This window comes from Lupinus angustifolius, chromosome LG05 (genome assembly GCF_001865875.1).
Source record: "Lupinus angustifolius cultivar Tanjil chromosome LG05, LupAngTanjil_v1.0, whole genome shotgun sequence".
Taxonomy (NCBI): Eukaryota; Viridiplantae; Streptophyta; class Magnoliopsida; order Fabales; family Fabaceae; genus Lupinus; species Lupinus angustifolius.
This window is the reverse complement of record NC_032013.1, coordinates 19700003-19711099: the sequence shown is the minus strand read 5'-3', so window position 1 is coordinate 19711099 and position 11097 is coordinate 19700003. Positions and strand designations below refer to the sequence as shown.

General features: G+C 32.3%; 1 long non-coding RNA gene across 1 annotated transcript; it reads left to right on the top strand.

Annotated features, from left to right (window-relative positions):
- LOC109347200 lies at window positions 623–3115 on the top strand. Its single transcript, XR_002107580.1, has 3 exons — window positions 623–831; window positions 2308–2356; window positions 2483–3115. It is a non-coding gene; the product is annotated as an uncharacterized LOC109347200 (long non-coding RNA).

Here is an 11097-nt window from a genome sequence, read left to right as displayed (position 1 = left end):
GAAATGAAATTCAAATGTATAAATTTAAAGTTGAAAAATTTATTCGAGTAACAACTAACAACAATTGATTTGATAAAAAAATACAAAAAATGCACATGCATTGATTATATTAATAATAGAAAATTTTCATGTTAAAAATCAATATTTTAATCTTCCTTAAACTCGTTGATTATAATATCATGAATAGGTTCATCAAGTTAATTAAGACTTTTAATCTTCATTCATGAAAAGAATCATCATTTAAAATTAAATTCAAATCTAGAAATTCAAGGTTAAAACATTTATTAGAGTAACAACAAGATTTGATAAAAAATACAAAAAATGCAATGCATTATATTAACAATATCAAAAATTTCATGTTAAAAAATTAAGATTTTAATTTCGTATATCATTAGAGACTCCTTCTTTGTTACTTTTTATAAGCACAAGTATAAAATAAATGATTTGTAAGTTAGTAATTCTTAATTTGGTAGTTGAATAAAAGTAATATAGGGAATTTAGTAGATTTTTGTTTGGCATAATAATGTGATTATTAAACAAATAATACCAAGGAATAAAGACGAGAAATATAAATAAATAAAACTAATTAAAATAAATAAATGAAACAATGAAGACGGCCATGAAGCTGGCTACCCCACCCTTCTCCCTTCTTTGTTTCGCGAGCAACGGTGAGCAAGGTTTCGAGAGCACGTCTCGAATTCGAGGTCCCTCTCAGCGTCGACCGGCGATGTTCTTTATCTGAAGTTCTCTGGCTCGCGGAGATGGAGGAGAACCGCGATGTCCCTCTCCAATCGACTAGAATCTCCTTCCCCGCGGTGGCCCAAAGCCCAGGTTACAAACCTTTCTCATTTCTCCATCTTTTCTTTTTTTCTTTTCATCATTTCAGTATTTATAATGTAGCATTCAAATATGTTGAAGGATGATATTTTGGGATCTCTGGTTTCTTTGTTGAATGTACTTTTTGAGTAGTTTTTAGTTGTTCCCTTTCTCTTGTTCCTGCTGTTAGTTGTTAATTTCTTTTCTTACTGATCTCGGGAATGATGGTCATTAGGTTGTACATTCTTAAATAGGAATTGGGTTGTTACTTTGCTATTTTGATTAGAGTGTTATGACTTGGAACTTATGTAGTTGTTATTTTGCTGTTAAGATTTATGAACTAGGATTTGAATGACCTTTATAACTTGCATTTTTTGTTATTTCATATGGTTATTGTTGCTGTTGTTATGGCTCATGTTTTTTGGTGTCTCTCAATTTTAAGGTATTACTAACTAGTTATTTTTGTCATCCTGAACAAACCACTTTGGTGCTTAACAAGCTAAACCAGAGGCCTAAACTAACCCAAATCATCACTACTACTAATTCATTGTATGCAATGAGTTTTGTTCAGAATGCTTCATCATGAAATTTTGACAATTTGCTAAAATACCTACTGATATGTTTGAGAGGTAAGTATGCATGATTTTCTATTCATAAAACATGATGAATAAGGTGCATTATTTCTATTTCTAAATACTTGAATAGGATGAATAAGGTACTTGCGAGTCTACCTGTTTCGCTTGATCTTTAAATGGTAGCCTTCTTTTTTATTCCTTCTCTTTTGTGCATGTGTGTTGCTTCTCTCTTGTTCTCTTGTATTGGCGCTGCACTCTGTTTGGGGCTATGTAAGTGTATGTGAATTCTGTGGTATGCTGATTTCACAATGTATGTGTGATATGTATGTACTCTCCTCTCTGATTGTTGCGTTTATATGCGTGAGCTTTTTTTCTGATCTATGTATCTCACTATATGGCTGTTTTTTTTCTTTATGCGTCATGCCTCTCCTTTTTATAGCTGGTTATGGGCCTTGTAGCTGATTCAGATTACTTCTTAGGCTGGCAATTGCATTGCTGTTTTACTTTTATCTTTAATCTGGCTCATCATTGCCTATTATGAAAGTATAACTGAAGGCTTTTGGTTTAGTATTTGTCTCTATGGAATTCTAATCATTCATGCTTTTCACATGCAACTCTTGAATGTTTGTCACCATATGACTATCCTGATTGTAATGTTTGCTGTATGAGTAACTCCTTTTTGTCTTGAATTTCAATGATTATTCAAATAGTAACTATTGGCAAATAGTGTTTGTTTTCTGACTTTTGTTGTTTTGCATACTCTGATTATTCTATTCAAAACTGCTCATCAATATTGCATCTTATTGCTGATTAATACTATGTAACTGAAAAAAAAAATAGTATATGCTATCTGGTAAGTACCATATTTCCACTACTTGATGACTCACAACCTGATTTTTCTTTCTCTTGACACTAGTCCATCAATGCCTCAATTTTTGTAACTATCCACAAGGGAGAATATATGTGTAAGTCTTGACCTCTCACTTATCTCTTGCAATGCCAATTTATTATTTCTCTATGAATTTGGTTTACTGTTTGAAGATATTACACTGTACTAAAACTTCCTGATTCTACTCTCTTTTCATGTGCAGCATGAGTCACTAGACTTTTACCAAAGGCCACAATCAAGGGGACTTGTTATGCTCAACTCCGAACACCTTTAAGCATTCCTTTTCAAAAGAAGATTAATTGAACTCATATGGTGGAAACATGCTAGACTCTAGGCGGCTATGAATCGGCTCTCGGTGCAAGCCTGCCTGCTCCAGCCACTCAAGTTGTGAGGATCATCATCCAGTTCAAAACATTTAGCTTCTCCAGTATAACTGTAATAAACATTCACTACTTCATACATGCGCTCCGGGATACTAGTCCCAGGTGGACCCCCATCAACTCATCTTGAAACCTCCTCCATTGGGTGTCCCATCAAAAGCATAATAAATTCAACAGGGGGTGGGTATTTCACAATTTTGATCATACTCTAGGTGTATGTAATAGCGCTTTGGTTAGATCTTGTAGGATGGTTGTTTAATGATAGGTAGTAACCATGTATTTCTATAGTCTTTTGTCTTGGTCCCCATGAAGCTTCAGCAAAGAACTTAATGGTGGAATTTAGTATTCTGGATTGCATTTGTATTACTAAAAGTAGGAATGGTTTTATTTGCTTGAATAATATCATGACCATAAATTGCCATATTGACAGGACCATGTACAGGAATTCATTGAGTTTATTAACTTCTTTTGACGTACTTGTTACTAATGCAATGGAAGTTTGGGTGTTGTAGAAAAATTCTATAATTAACTTAAGTTAAGGGACACATTTGACTTCTTAGTGCTACTAACTAACCAAATATTTTCACCAATCTCCTAAATGATGCAAATTCTATGGACATATGGAATATTTTAAATTATGCAAACATTTATTTTAAATTATTAAAAGAGTGATAGATTTGATTTGAAATATGAACTGAATACTAATTTTTCAAATCAAGTTCTCTTATTTATTTTTTATTTTCTTTTTTAGTTATTTAAATTAAAAAATGTGTTGAAAAAATTATATTCAGCCTTTCTGGGCCGAAAAATTTTGTTTTCAAATACATTACATAATTTTTTTTAAATATATCCTTATTAATTGAGTAGAAAAAGAAAGAAAATGATTACATAAAATAATTAATTTTATGACATAAGAAAAAAAGATTTCAATAATGGAGGGTAATTCTAGAAAATACATCAAAATATTGACAAAATTAATAGTACTAATTATATTAAATAATTTCCTTACTTCATGTGAAACTACTTAGAAATAACTTTTAAAACCGTAAGAGAAAAATATAAAATACATTATATTTATCTCTCATTGTTTTAGATTACATGATGGTCAGGAAAATTTTGTTTGAGTTAAGAATATTTTCAATTTTGTGGAGTCATTCATATCAATGAATATTTTTTTAATTCACAAAACTCGAAATCGAGTTCTTTAATTTCTCTGGGGCAATCAAAATATATATCACTTTAAGAAACATAATAATAAATATCATATTCTCATTTCTATTATTTCTTGTTCCTCTAAGCTTCCCAATTAAATACTATTATTTTGTTGTTAATTTTAATTTCATACTAATTTATTCATTATTCATTACTCGGGGATGATCATATCTTTTGTTCCACTTTCTTGAGCAAGCTAAAAACAAAAGTTAATTATTTCAGACTTAATCATAATTATTATTATTATGATCAAATATATGAAAATATATAAGATATATTTTTCTTACTCCTTTAAATAATTGGCTTTTGCAAACGAAATTATTCTTTCGTCAAGATCATACTCCATGTTAAAAAATACTTGTAGTAAGTTGTCAATAATTGAGATTTTTTCGGTCGGGAGTATAACAAAGCATGTCAAGTTACCTAGGGTCACAAATGTATTCAATGCATTCAACTTTAACTCATTGATAGAAGCATAAAAATGGAGTGGGATGTTGGGGAAGTTTGTAATTGACCCATCCTTATAATATAAACGAAATGGTCGAACTGGATACCTTACTCCCATACTCTTATGACCAATTATTTTTAATACAGCAACTTCAACCTTTTCATACCAACTTGATTTAAGGAAAGTGATTGTTGCACGAGAATCAATAAAAATGTTACCAAAAGTACTTTCATTTGGCTTCACCACTTTTCCATTAATAGAGACATTATCAAGACTAAGATAGCAATAGGTCGATGGATTCAATAAAACCAAGGGGTAGTAACTACTCATGTTCTATTTGTTTGTGTGTCAACCCCAAATTTCAATTTACTAGAACCTTGTACATAATAAAAAGGAAGGAGACAATAAGAGAATTTGTGTTTTCCGAATTCAACACCGTGTTGGGAAATGGATGGCGAAGGTCCACCACCAAACCAAATATCCCTGTTGATGTGGGTTTGAACACCGCAATACTTTTATATCCACAACCAAATATATTGTTGGGATATTTTATTATGCGACAATCATAGGAATTATTAAAACTAATTGTAGCAATAGCCACTTTTCCTTGTGTTGAAGATTTGCTCACATAATCGACCTCATATTTGCATTCCTCTCCAATTTCATAAGAATTTGTACGTACTTTGTTTCAAAAACTATTACCACAAGGTTCAAATGGAAAAGTATAAGATTTTCTTTAATCAAAAAATGGTAGCCTTTGATTATAGCACTTCATACAAGGCAAGCATTGAATCCAGGTTAGATCACTACCAGTGTCAACAACAACAACTGACCCTCTTGGTACAGTGCCTATAAGTCATTGGGAAAGCCCCTTATTTGGAATTGTTATGGTTTCATCACTGTGTAGAGCAATGTTTAATGGGAAGCTTTCTACTTGAGAAATTGAGTCAAAAGCTACATTAATAAAGACATTTGATTGGGTCATTGAAGAGTTATAGAAGCGTAATAAAAGTGAGTCTATATGAATAAGATCAATACTGAAACCATTAGATTCAGCTGAAGAAAGTATTGACAATTGGAATAATATACCGGCAAAGAGTGCAATTTCCTTTATGTTACTAGACTCAAAATACAAATGTATTCTACAAGAGGTGGAAGGGGATTGGAAGGAACTTTAGTACTTCCTATATATTTATAGGAAGATTTATAATATTGTCATTAATTAAAAATATTTAAAGTATAATAAATGATAAATTCTTTTGTTTACCAACAATATAAGAATTTTTTCATGTTAAGGGCATCATTCATCATGCATTCATTTACATATTTATAACCATTGATTTTTTAATAAAAATAAAAATTATTCAAGAGAAATGATATACTAACGGTATTAAAATTTTATATTGACAATACATACATCCATTATACTCATAATAACTTGTTTCAATATTAATTCACTCGTATATCAAATTAGTGTAGAAAAATTGGTATTTTAAGTTATGATACACTTGTAATTATTGACCAATATTTACTTTGTTATATGCAATGTAGTACACAATATGGGAAAAACTTAAAACTTAAATCTCCTTTTTGAACATTTACATTTTCCCTTTTTTGTAGATTTTTAAAAGAGTATGATTTTTCGATGAGGATTCCATCTTAGAGTGATTCTTGAAGAAGTCTTAGATTGTTATTTTATTCATTATCTTATAGCCTAATGAATCTATATATTTAGAAATTGAATGTGTCAAAAAATTTATTCAATAGTTAGGAATATTTTTTATTATGTTGAATTATTCATATTTTTTTAGTCTTTGCGAGTGAATTTACAATGATATCTTTTTTTGAATTTTTATCTTCAATAAACATGTTACTGAATAAAACTCTCCAATGATTTAATCATACTTTTCACCATTTATCCATAACTTCACTTATCTTATTTTTCACATTCTCCATTGTTTCTCTCTCATCGTTAACCATTCACTTATTTCAATCTCTCAAATCTAGACCTCATTTATTCACTTTTCCTCTCAACTATAATGCTTCATCCATTTTCTTCTTCTTATTATTATTATGTTACATTTCACCCTTGGTAATATAGTAATCTTCTTTTCTTCTAACTATAACGCGAGTTATTGGAGTCGAAATTAGATTTTTTTATACTAGAAAAGTCTTTTTTAATACTTAAATATGAGTTTAATTTATCTTTTAAGCTAGAGATTTACATTCGAGATTCAATTACAGATCAAAGAATATATTAACACAATGTATACTAATGCTATGATGACACTCATTAATTGTATGAATTATTTTATACCTAAGCTTGTGTTTAAGTATTTTTTTATTTTTTATTTAGCTACTGAAAATGAGAAACATAGTTTTTTTATGCCTAATAACAGTTCATCTTCCTCCTACATATCTCTATATGAAATAGAGAATAAAGATTTATGTACTTCTTGGTAAAAAAATCTGTGGTATGGGTTAATATTAATTTATTTAAAGATTGAAAGAGGAGAAACAATGATTAATTTCGTGTGTTATCTCAAGCAGCAACCTTTTGTTGCTACCATATAACTTAAGGAGAGAAAATGTGCTATTGATTGCATCCGCTCTTCCGGTCCTTACAGATTTTTATCACAAGTTTTGAAGAATGATCCAACATTTGTCATTTTCTCCCTACTCACTTCAAGAGAGTAAAGTAGAAACTCGATGTTCGATAACACATCTCAACTTAATATAATGAAATATATGATCTTAATTGTTAGCATTGAAAGTGCAAAGTGTCAAGGATAGCATTAGCAATGTTTTGCCTATGTTTTGATGAACACAAGGTTCTATTAAAGCTTGAAGGTGGCTCAACAATCAACATGCCTAGTGCTCATTTGGTCATATCTAGACTAGGATATAAATAGAGTCATTATTCTAAGTAGTCTAAGATGTGTGCCATAGTAAGTGAGTATAGCTGAGGTGGACCTAGGTGCAAGTCTCTTAGGCCATCATAATTATCATATCATATCCATGAGACATACCATCTAGTTAATTGTATGTTCATGCATTAATCATACATGTTATATATGCATATTAGGCATAATATAATTGCTAGAACATGTATAGAAGCTGTGCATAACATATGAGAAGTTTACCTTTTGAACCATGTATTTTAATATGCTAGTTAATTGATTAACGTGGTGACTTAATCGATTAACTCAATTGTTTTTCTGTTAAATTAGTGTTTCTGTTACAATTGTTTTATGTTTCAATTCTATTGCACTGGTTAATCGATTAACGGGTTGCCTTAATCGATTAACAGGTCTGTTATTTGTTATAACTGATTTCGGTTTTAACCGTTTAACTGTTTGCAACGAATCCAACTGTAAAAACTACCTAGTATAAATAGAGGAAACTTCCAGAAAACTGTATCATTGCATTCCATTATATATGATTGATTTTAGAGAGCATATTTCGTTTTGTATTCTGTTTTCTGCAAGAGAGTTGCATGTGTGAGGAAGAGAGTTACCATGCTTAATTGATTTCTGTTTTGCATATTGTTTCACATTCTTATGCTCATTCTTATTTTTCTCACATGTTCATACATTATTTGTAAAGATTGCTAGAGAGATATATTGATTACTGTTTTTGATTAACTCACATGTTCTTGATGGCTTGAGTGATTAGTGAGTGGGTTAGTCTTAAGGAATTTTACTTGTAATATTTCAAGCATTATTGTGCTTATAATACCTTGCTGTTTTAATCTATTTTTTTGTGTATTTTGGATTGATCTCTTGGTTTCGTACCACCATAGAGAATGAGATTCTTCACCGAGACTAGAAGGTCTTGATTTGAGAACAAGAATATTGGCTGAGGTTGTTTTGTGAGAAAGGTTTTCTCAGGAGATAGGTAGAGTCAAACCAAGGGTTTAGGTGTTCTAGATTTCATGAAAGAAGCGTCCTATGTTTTTGTAAATTGAATTGGTGTGTGTGATCATACGTATATTCAATATTGTGAAAAAGAAAATCTCCCAAGATCAGAAGGGGAGGCCTGGATGTAGTTTGCAGTGGACCGCAAACGAACCATGACAAAAATCCATCTTTGCACGATGTTCTCTTCTTAAATCTTCTTTACTTTTCTTGTTGTTTAAATTTGAATTAATAGCTGATATTTTGCATAATTGTTCACTTCCATATGCTTATTAATAGTGCTTAAAAATATTTGCTTTATCTCTGTTCAATTGATTTTAAATAACTATGCAATTTGGCTCTCTGATTATTTTGTTATGTGCATGTGTTAATCGATTAAGACAAGGTATTAATCGATTAACTTGGTTGTTTCTAGAATTGGGTTTTGGTGCAAGAAGCGGTAAATGATAACTGCTACACCTATTCAACCCCCCTCCCCTTGTAGGTGTTCCTAGGCCACTGATACCTAACAAGTGGTATCAGAGCTAGTACGACGTGCTAGTTCAACCGTATCCGCGTGGTCCTTAGGGAATTTAAATGGGTTCCACCAACCCCTCTGGCAGTGATGGCGCATCAATTAATCGCCCTCCCGTATTCAGTGGCGAGGGTTATGCCTACTGGAAAATCCGAATGAAGATCTTCATAGAGGCTATTGATTTAGAGATTTGGGAATCCGTAATTAGTGACCCTTTCGTCCCACTTCACTTAGTGGATGGCGAACCGAAAGAAAAGCCCAAAAGCTTATGGACCGATGAGGAGCGCAAGAAGGTCCAGTTCAACCTTTGCGCCAAAAATATTATTACTTCGGCCCTATCTTACGATGAATTCTTTCGAGTGTCTCAATGTCAAAGTGCCAAGAAAATGTGGGACACTTTACAAGTGACTGACGAAGGCACTAGCAAGGTCAAGAGCACCAGGCTGAATGCACTTACTCATGAATACGAATTATTTCGTATGTTACCTAGTGAATCGATTGGCGACATGTAATAGCGATTCACTCACATTATTAATCATCTTATTACTCTAGATAAAATGTTTACCATATAAGAACTCACTAATAAAGTTTTACGTTGTCTTGACAGGAGATGGCAACCTAAGGTGACGACAATCATAGAGTCTAAGGATCTAGATTCCATGCCTTTGGTAACACTGTTCGGAAAGCTTCAAGAGCATGAGATGGAGCTTAGGCGTCTGACCATGCATGAGGAGTCTGATCGGAAAAAGAAAGGAATGTCTCTTAAAGCTACAACATCACAACCCAATGAAGAGATGGAAAGACATTGATGAAGAAACGCTAAACCTTCTTGTGCAAAAATTTGGAAAGTTCCTAAAGAAGAAAGGATGATTTAGGCGATTTCAAAAGAAAGAAGCGCGAGAATCAACTACGAAAGGCAAGAAGAAGGGAGCGCTTCACTTGCCATGAATGTGGTAAGCCGGGTCACATGAATTTTCAGTGCCCCACTTACTTGAAGAAAATTGATACAGAGAAGAGCACTCCCCGGGACTACAAATAAAAAAAGCAATACATTATTTGGGATGTACCGGAGGAAGAAACAACATCAAGCACCTCAGATGAAGAGGAGACCGCAAAGCTGTGCCTAATGACCATAACAGATGAGGCTTGCAGATCAGGTAGTAAGGATGCTACAAATGAGGTATATTCTGACACATCATCCTCTTCTTCTGATTCTCCCTCATATGATGTTTTATATGATGTTTATGTTGAGATGCATGAAGAGCTTAAGAAATTAGCAAAAATTAGTGCTGATAGAAATAATTTTGCTAAATGATCAGAAAATAATTCAATTACAAAAAGAATTAGATGAGCTAAAATTGGAAATGAAACTTTAATTCTAATTTTTTCTTGTACTTCATGCGACTGCTCTAAAAATAATTTATGTCAAACAACTACTTGTGAGTCTTGTGAGGACTTGAAAAACGGGAATTTTAAACTGAATGAAAAACTCGCAAAACTTTCAAATAGTAAACACCAATTAGACACTCTGCTTAGTAAAACAAGTAACGTTGGTGACCACACTGGATTAGGGTATGTTCCCCTATCCAATAGAAATAGACCATATAGGAGACCTCTAACTCGTCCATATAAAAAGTCTAATAAAAGTAGAGTCCCTACATGTTTCTATTGTGGCACACATGGCTACACCTCTCATTCCTGCTACATTAGGAGATATGAGATACCCAGTGGTGTTTACGCTTGGGTAAGAAAGGGAGATAACTCCCTTGTTACTAACAGAAAAGGCCCCAACATAATTTGGGTACCTGAAACTAGCAGGTGATCTATTTTGCAGGTATGCCTTCGAACACATGGGAAAAACTAGTATCTTGATAGCGGCTGTTCGAACATATGACTAGAGACAAGTCAAAATTCCTAGACTTTTCATTAAAAGAAAATGGTTTCGTTACTTATGGAGACAACAATAAAGGAAGAATCTTAGGCACCGTAAAGATTGGCAACTCAACCCATGCTACAATCAAGAACGTTCTATACGTTGAAGGTTTGGAACATAATCTGTTGAGAATAAGCCAACTATGCGACAAAGGTAATCGTGTGTCATTTGATTCTGATTGTGGTATCATTTGTGACGTATTATCTAATAATGTAAAATTTATCGGGTATCGTGTAAATAACATTTATATGGTTAATCTAGAGGATGTCACTTCCTTGTTTTCAAAATATTTTAATTCAAAAGAAGATGACATCTGGCTTTGGCATAGACGTGTCGCTCACATTCATGTGAAGTATTTAGAAAAATTATCTAAAAATAATTTGGTAATCAGTCTTCTAAAAATCGATTTTAAA